General features: G+C 40.7%; 1 long non-coding RNA gene across 1 annotated transcript; it reads right to left on the bottom strand.

Moving 5' to 3' along the window:
• Positions 1 to 4,314: 4,314 nt before the first annotated feature.
• Positions 4,315 to 6,385, bottom strand: LOC128778317 (uncharacterized). The gene is made up of 2 exons (XR_008423882.1): positions 5,064 to 6,385; positions 4,315 to 5,033 (listed from the first exon to the last, which is right to left on the bottom strand). It is a non-coding gene; the product is annotated as an uncharacterized LOC128778317 (long non-coding RNA).
• Between the last annotated feature and the right edge of the window lie 2,189 nt (positions 6,386 to 8,574).

Below are 8,574 nucleotides of genomic sequence, written 5' to 3'. Positions count from 1 at the left end.
ATTCATTACATAATACTGTACTTCTGTGTGCTATTCACTGTGTTTAGTAATGGACCTTCTTAAATAGTCATAAACACTGCTACGGATGAGGTGTGTACCAGGTCCCAAGCTTTTCCCCACTTCATTCCTCTTGCCCCAATCTCTACTTTCTTCACTTGGTTGCCTTGATGGACCTGACTTCATTTTTATGTTTATAGTCTTGCTACAGGTCCATGTTTCATGACTTTACAGGCTTTCTAGACCACCTCACAGGCTTGCTTTTCTGTGTGATTCATCCTGAAATAAATTGGTAACCTCTCAGAACTGCTATTTGTCAGCCTTTGAATCCTTCAGACTTGTGGTTATTGAGATAATGTAACTTGTTTCTTAGAATATTCTAGTCCCAGGCAGTTTAACTATAGCTCCCAAAGCTTACTTGCTTAGTTGCTGTAAATTCACGATCTCTGCATTTACAATTGAAAATATGTGTCTTAGAAGCAAATCCTGGCATTGATCTCTAGCAGAAGAGATTTGAGAATAGAACAGATTTGAGAATGGAATAGAATGCTATTATCTTCAGCAAAGACGTGGCTTTAAAATTTTTTTTTAAGTTTATTTATTTATTTTGAGAGAGAGAATGAGCAGGGGAAGGGCAGAGAGAGAAGAGGACAGAGGATTCAAAGCAGGCTCCGTCCTGACAGCAGAGAGCCGATGTGAGGCTTTAATCATGAGATCATGACCTGAGCCGAAGTTGGAAGCTTAACCGACTGAGCCATCCAGGCACCCTGAGAGGAAGCTTTTTAAATGCAGCCATGACCATCAGTGTCCAGGAAGAACTTCCTGCGATTAGAAGATACAGATTTTTTCAAAATATAACCTTTCTAGGCACAGGTTGTCCTTTTCTGAAAAATGAAGGATTTGTACTTGACCTCAGACTACTTCTCCAGATCTAATGTTAGATAATAAAGCTAAATATTGGGGTATAGATGACATTTCTAGTTAATGGGTAGAGGTAGGGGAGGGAAGGAGAGAGATGGATTGTTTTGATGTTGTTGAAAACACCAATAGCAACTTGACAGCACAGTGGTGTTAGGTATGTAATGAGGTACTTGGTTGCTAAGATGGAGGCTAGTTTTTTTTTTTCCCCTAAGTTTATTGTTTTATTTTGAGAGTGTGTGAGTAGGGGAGGGGCAGGGAGAGGGAAAGAGAATCCCAAGAAGGCTCAATACTGTCAGTGTGGAGCCTGACTTGGGGCTTGATTTCTCCTTAGGTCTTGCCCTGAGCAGAAACCAAGAGGCTTAAGCTTAACTGATCCATCCACATGCCCCATGGAGGCCAGTTTTAAGAGTAGCCAAGGTAAAGAAAGCAGGGAAGGAATGGCTGTGGAAAGATACTAAGGGCTGTATCCTTTGACTCTTAAGGAAGTCAGTAGGGTTGTTAAAGGAAAACCCTCTGTAGCTAGGTAGCCTTAGGGTTGAACCCTGAGTTTGCTTCTTACCTTGGGCAAGTCATTTAAATCTTGCAGAATATGTTTTTTATCTATAAAATGGGGATACTGCCTGTTTTGTAGGTCTATTGTTGGTTTAAATAATTAGTGCTGGGGCGCCTGGGTGGCTCAGTCGGTTAAGCGTCCGACTTCAGCTCAGGTCATGATCTTACGTTCCGTGAGTTCGAGCCCCGCGTCGGGCTCTGGGCTGATGGCTCAGAGCCTGGAGCCTGCTTCCGGATCTGTGTCTCCCTCTCTCTCTGCCCCTCCCCCGTTCATGCTCTGTCTCTCTGTCTCAAAAATAAATAAACGTTAAAAAAAAAAAAAAATTAGTGCAAAGTGCCTAGTACCATTTACAGTGCCCGTGTCAACAATGAATGTTGATTCTCTTTTAGTTTCTCCTAATTTGTTCTGTCCTCTTCCATTGTTTTCACTATCCATCTGTTGACCTGTTAGACTACTTCCGGCAGAAAATAAAGTTGAGAGCCTAAAGGTAGAGCATGTCCAAATTACAATTCTTAAGGGACTTTTTTTTCTCCTGCTGGAAAGAGGGAGACAGTAAAATGGCCTGTGGGATCTTTCCCCGTTTCAGTGGCTGGTGTGTTAATAATTGTTAGAAATTTGGAACTTTGCACAGTTGGGAGTTTAAAATATTGGATGTTTATATGGGGAAGGTTGTGTGGGTGCCAAGGTTGTGTGTGTGTGTTGGTTTAGGGCCTAGAAATTGGGCCTTGGGCTGGTCAACATCTGATAGTCATTGGGTAATGCCTCCCTTTCCAGTCTGTGGACATGAGATCACAAGTATGTTGTTCCTTTGTAGCAAGATTTTTATATGATGTGTTTTTATTTTATTAAAAATTTTTTTTCTTTAATGTTTCTTTTTGAGAGAGAGAGAGAAAGAGAGAGAGACAGACAGACAGTGTGAGCAGGGGAGGGGCGGAGAGAGAGGGAGACACAATTCAAAGCAGGCCCCAGGCTTTAAGCTGTCAGGACACAACCTGACTCAGAGCTGGAACTCATGACCGTAAGATAGTGACCTGAGCAGAAGTCGAATGCCTAGCTGACTGAGCCGCCCAGGTGCCCCTGATTTGTTCTTACTTTAAATGGAAACTATTCATGTTAATTTTTTCTTTTTCTTTCCTGTTTCTTTTAATTTCTTTCTTTCTTTCTTTCTTTCTTTCTTTCTTTCTTTCTTTCTTCTTTCTTTTTCTCTTTCTTTCTTTCTCTTTCTTTCTCTTCTTTCCTTCCTTCCTCCCTTCCTTCCTTCCTTCCTTCCTTCCTTCCGGAGAGAGACTCCCAAGCAGGCTCTGTGCTCCTTCCTTCCTTCCTTCCTTCCTTCCTTCCTTCCTTCCTTCCTTCCTTCCTTCCTTCCTTCCTTCCGGAGAGAGACTCCCAAGCAGGCTCTGTGCTCCTTCCTTCCTTCCTTCCTTCCTTCCTTCCTTCCTTCCTTCCTTCCTTCCTCCCTTCCTCCCTTCCTCCCTCCCTCCCTCCCTCCCTCCCTCCCTTCCGGAGAGAGACTCCCAAGCAGGCTCTGTGCTCTCAGCACAGAGCCTCATGCGTGGGTCGACCTCACAAACTGTGAGATGAAGACTTGTAAACACAAAAACCGACTGAGCCACCCAGGTGCCCCCAGATTTTGTCTTTAAAAAAGGAAAAAAGGGGCGCCTGGGTGGCGCAGTCGGTTAAGCGTCCGACTTCAGCCAGGTCACGATCTCGCGGTCCGTGAGTTCGAGCCCCGCGTCAGGCTCTGGGCTGATGGCTCGGAGCCTGGAGCCTGTTTCCGATTCTGTGTCTCCCTCTCTCTCTGCCCCTCCCCCGTTCATGCTCTGTCTCTCTCTGTCCCAAAAATAAATAAAAAACGTTGAAAAAAAAAAAAAAGGAAAAAAACCCTATTTCTATGCCTAAAAAAACCAATTAAAAATAGTTAAAAATAATCTCTGGGTTAGGCTGTCTTTGAAGTGCTTACAACTGCATGATGTAGGTGAACACCAGTAAAGGAATATCTACTCTGTCCTCAAGTTCTTGGATGTACTTAAGCATAATGAGTTTGAGGAATGCAGTTCTACCCATTCCATTCTTAAATAAATGAAGAAATCTTACAGTAAGTAAAAACCAATGAAGAAAACCTAAGCCATAGTGGTGTAATATGAAACTCTTAAGATTTGTGTAAATTGATAAAAGACACAGTTGTTTAACTGTGGAGTACACTGTGTGAAAGTGGCTTGAAATGGTCAAATGCAAAGTATCATTTACTCCCCTGTGGATACAGGGGGTGCAATGTAACCTAGTGAGAGTGGGGGACTACAACTAAGGAATGACAGTTTTTTTCTATAAATGACCAAACATCTGTACATGAATTTGTAGTTTTGTTAAATTAAGCAGGCATTTACCATTATATTCTTTACCTTATAATGATTTTCAGCCTTAAGAAAAAAAATGCACATACAGGGTGCCTGGGTGGCTCAGTTAAGTGTCCAACTTCGGCTCAGGTCATGATCTCACGGTTCATGAGTTTGAGCCCTGCATCAGGCTCTCTGCTGTCAGCACGGAGCCTGCTTCAGATCCTGTCCCCCTCTTTCTGCCCCTCTACTGCTTGCATTCTCTCTTTCTCTAAAAAATAAGCATTAAAGGGGCGCCTGGGTGGCTCAGTCAGTTAAGTGTCCGACTTCGGCTCAGGTCATGATCTCACAGTCCGTGGGTTCGAGCCCTGCATCGGGCTCTGTACTGACAGCTCAGAGCCTGGAGCCTGCTTAAGATTCTGTGTCTCCCTCTCTCTCCCTCCCCTGCTCATGCTCTGTCTCTCTCTGTCTCAAAAATAAATAAAAACATTAAAAAAAATTTTTTTTCAAAAAGCATTAAAAAAATTCAAGAGAATTCCTTCTCATTTTATTCTAGAATTTTTATTTTTTTATTTTTTAGAATCCCTTTTCCAAAGAACACTCACTAGCTGAAGTAGGTCTTCCAGTAACATGAAAGAATAGTTAGGAAGGTGAGATTGAACAATGCCCTTGGATCATTTGGGGAAAGGTAAGTGCTTAATATTTCCAGTGGTGCTTTTTTTTTTTTTTGATTCAATAGACACTTGTAGAATAGTGAGACAGATGACAATCTTTTAGTTCAATTCCATAAGTACTTACTGGATACCAATTTTCTCACACCAGGCTATGTGCTGAACAAGTTTAGATATAGTGTAGTCCTTACATTTGCAGTCTTTTTAAGGGGGAAAAAACCCCAAAGAAATGTTAAATATATAACAGTATAAAAAGTTGCTGTTCACAGGACAGGCAGAAATGAACAAGAATAGATTTGAACACACTTTTATATGAGTAAGAAAGGAAATTAAAGACTACTGGGTCTTTTTTTTTTTTCCTTGTATGAGTACTTGTAACATCCTAATAGACTTTTCTTTATTGAGGTATAATTGACATATTTTCATATGTACAACATAATGATTCAATATTTGTATATATTGTGAAATGATCACCACAGTAAGTTTAGTTAACATCTGTCACCATAGTGAGTAGTTACCATTTTTTTTCTTGTGATGAGAACTTTAACGTTTATTTTTCTTGTGATGAGAACTTTAACATTGCTTTACGGCAACTTTCAAATATGCCATATAGCATTAACTATAGTCACCATGCTGTACATTTCATACCCAAGACTTACTTTAACTTTTGACCTCTAACACTTATGTCAGCCACCCCCTCTTCTCATCCCCCCTCATTTCTCACCTCTGCCTCTAGCAACCAGCAATCTGTTGTTTATATGTATGAGCTTGGGATTTTGTTTTTATGATTCCACATGTAAGTGAGATCATATAGTATTTGCTTTTCTCTTACTTATTTGACTTAGCATAATGCCCTTGGGAACTATCCATGTTATCACAGATGGCAAGATTTCATTCTTTTTTATGGCTATATTTTATTGTATATATGTGTGTATCTTTGTGTGCATACTCGTGCATCACTTATCTTTATTCATCCATCTTGACAGTTTCCATAGCTTAGCTATTGTTAATAATGCTGCAGTGAACACAGGGATGCACGTATTCTTTTGAATTAAGTGTTTTCATTTTCTTTGGATAGATACCCAGAAGTGGAATTGCTAGATTGTATGGCAGTTTTGTTTTTAATTTTATGAGGAACCTCCATACTGAAGTAGCTGCACCAACGTACATTCCTACCAACAACACACAAAGGTTCCCATTTCTCCAAATCCTTGCGAACACTTGTTATTTCTTGTCCTTTTGATAATAGCCTTTCTGACAGGTATGAGATAATATCCCATTGTTTTTGACTTGCATTTCCCTGATAATTAGTGGTGTTGAACACCTTTTCATGTACCTGTTGGCCATCTGTCATTGGAAAAATGTTCAGATTCTCTGCCCTTTTTGGATTTTTTTTTAAACTATTCAGCTGTATGAGTTTTTAATATATTTTGAATATTAATCCCTTCTCAGGTAGGTTGCCTTTTTATTTTGTTAACTTCCTTTGCTGTGCATAAGCTTTTTGGTTTGATGTAGTCCCACTTGTTTTGTTTTGCTTTTGTTGACTGTTTTTGGTGTCAAAACCAAAAATCATCACCAAGACCAATGTCAAGGAGCTTACCACTTGTATTTTCTTCTAGGTGTTTATGGTTTCCAGTCTTACATGCAAGTTTTTAATCCATTTGTGTTGATTTTTGTATAAGGTGTAAGATAGTGGTACAGTTTGTCTTTTGCATGTGGCTGTCCAGTTTTCCCAACACCATTTATTAAAGAGACTATTCTTGACTATGAGGGTCTTGTCAAAAGAACTTAAGAGCCAATAGGAAGAGTTTCCACAGGTCAAAAATAGAACAATTTGAGCATCATTAAGAACTACAATGAATTGAAACACATAAGTTAAAGAAAATCTATGAGCTCAACTGGGTGTTGTATGGAAACCAAATTGACAATAAATTATATTAAAACACACACACGCACACACACACACACACACACACACACACACACACACACACACACACACACACACACACAATCCATGAGCTCACACTGGGTGCCTGGGTGTCTAAGTCGATTGAGCATCTGTCTTGGTTTTGGCTCAGGTCAAGATCTCACGATTTCATGAGTTTGAGCCCTGCACTGGGCTCTGTGCTGAGCGTGCCGAGCCCGCTTGGGATTCTCTCTCTTCCCCTCCCCCACTCACGCTGTCTCTGTCTCTCTCAATACATAAAAAAAATATTAAAAATCTGTGAGCTCACAGTGACCCCTAAGAAACCTCATTGGTTTAACCTTTGATTAATATTACAAAACCAACTCATTATAAAAGCAGTACATGAAGAATACTTTTCTGTATGAACTGTACCTCAGGGTAACTAGGTACTTATGAGGGAAAGTTTTTCTCTACAGAGGTATTCCAAGTAACAAGTGAAGAAAAGACAAGTATTAATGAAATTAGAGATGTAGGCAATGATCATTAGCGGCTGCTAACATCACAAATGAGCCAAGTAGAATTATGTACCATCGGATGGATGTATATACCAACTGCTCTCATCAAGAAACTGAACTTGGGGGCATCTGGGTGGCTCAGTTAAGCATCCGATTCTTGATTTCAGCTCATCACAATCTTATGGTTTGTGAGTTTGATCCCCATGTCGGGCTCTGCTGTAGACAGTGCAGGGCCTGTTTGGGATTCTCTCTGCCCATCCCCTTCTTGTGCACGCGCAAGTGCTCACTCTCTCAACCCTTTTTTTTTAAAATTTATTTTAGAGTGAGAGAGCTGGGGAGGGGCATAGAGGGGGACAGAGTATTCAAAGTGGGCTCCACGATGATAGCAGCAAGACCATGATCTGAGCTTAAGTTGAATGTTGAACCCACAGAGCCACCCAGTTGCCCCAAATAATTTTTTTTTTTTTTAAGTAAAATCTTAAAAACAAGTGGGAAAATTTGGACATCTGTTTGCTATTAAGGAAATGCTCACTTTTAAAAAAGTTTGAGAGCGGGGCGCCTGGGTGGTGCAGTCTGTTGAGCGTCCGACTTCAGCCAGGTCACGATCTCGCGGTCCGTGAGTTCGAGCCCCGCATCAGGCTCTGGGCTGATGGCTCGGAGCCTGGAGCCTGTTTCCGATTCTGTGTCTCTCTCTCTCTCTCTCTCTGCCCCTCCCCCGTTCATGCTCTGTCTCTCTCTGTCCCAAAAATAAAATAAAATAAAAAAAAAAACGTTGAAAAAAAAAATTTAAAAAAGTTTGAGAGAGAATATGCAGGGGGAGGGGCATATTCAGATGCTTAACCAACTGAGGCACCCCAGGAGTTGCCCTTTTTTATGTGATCATGATATTGTTATATACCGCAAAATAATCCTTTTAGAAAACATTGAAATGTTAGAGTAAAATTCTAAGTGAAACCATCAGTGGGAAAGGCTTCATGGAGAGAGTAAATCAAGGATGTTTGAGAAATAAAAAGGCATACTATGCACTGGCAAATAGCAAGGTAGACAGGGACTAGGAGGGTAGGACTTGAATTTAAGCTACACCAGGAAGGTAGAGGCAGTTGCCATTTAGGAAGGCTATGTTTCTTAATCCTCTTTTGGTCAGATTCCTTCAAAAAATCAGTAAATAAATGGACTTTTTTTTCCAGAAAAATTAATAGTCTTGCATTTTATGTTTTATGGACCTCCTGAAATTGCTCATGTGGACTCCCCACTCCCCTGTTGTTCCAAATTTCCACCCTCTGGGACAGGTGCTCTAAGAACCTAAGAGCCTGTGATTTAGATGGAACTTTAAAATTTTTTAAAGTAGGCTCCACATGCAGCGTAGGGCTTGAATTCAAGACCCTGAGATTGAGAGTCCCATGCTTCACCACTGAGCCAACCAGATGCCCTTGGGCAGAGCATCTTATTTGCTTGTTTCCTGATCTGAGTTGAAGTTCAGAATTATTGAATGTTGGTTCAACTGCAATGTCCTTTTTAGGGTCAAGATTTCGGTTTCCTGACCTGCTGCAGCAGAAATGGGTTGGTGATTGTGCTTTGTATTAGGTTTAACCATTTCAAATTGCTGATACTCAACTGTTGCTGATCAACTGAAATGGCTTTCAGTGGTTCTTTCTGGGATTGCTAAATTACCTTC

Source organism: Panthera pardus, unplaced genomic scaffold (assembly GCF_024362965.1).
Source record: "Panthera pardus isolate Hobbes unplaced genomic scaffold, ASM2436296v1 HiC_scaffold_2, whole genome shotgun sequence".
Classification (NCBI taxonomy): Eukaryota; Metazoa; Chordata; class Mammalia; order Carnivora; family Felidae; genus Panthera; species Panthera pardus.
Note: the sequence above shows the minus strand (reverse complement) of the source record. Positions and strands in the feature narration are given on the sequence as shown.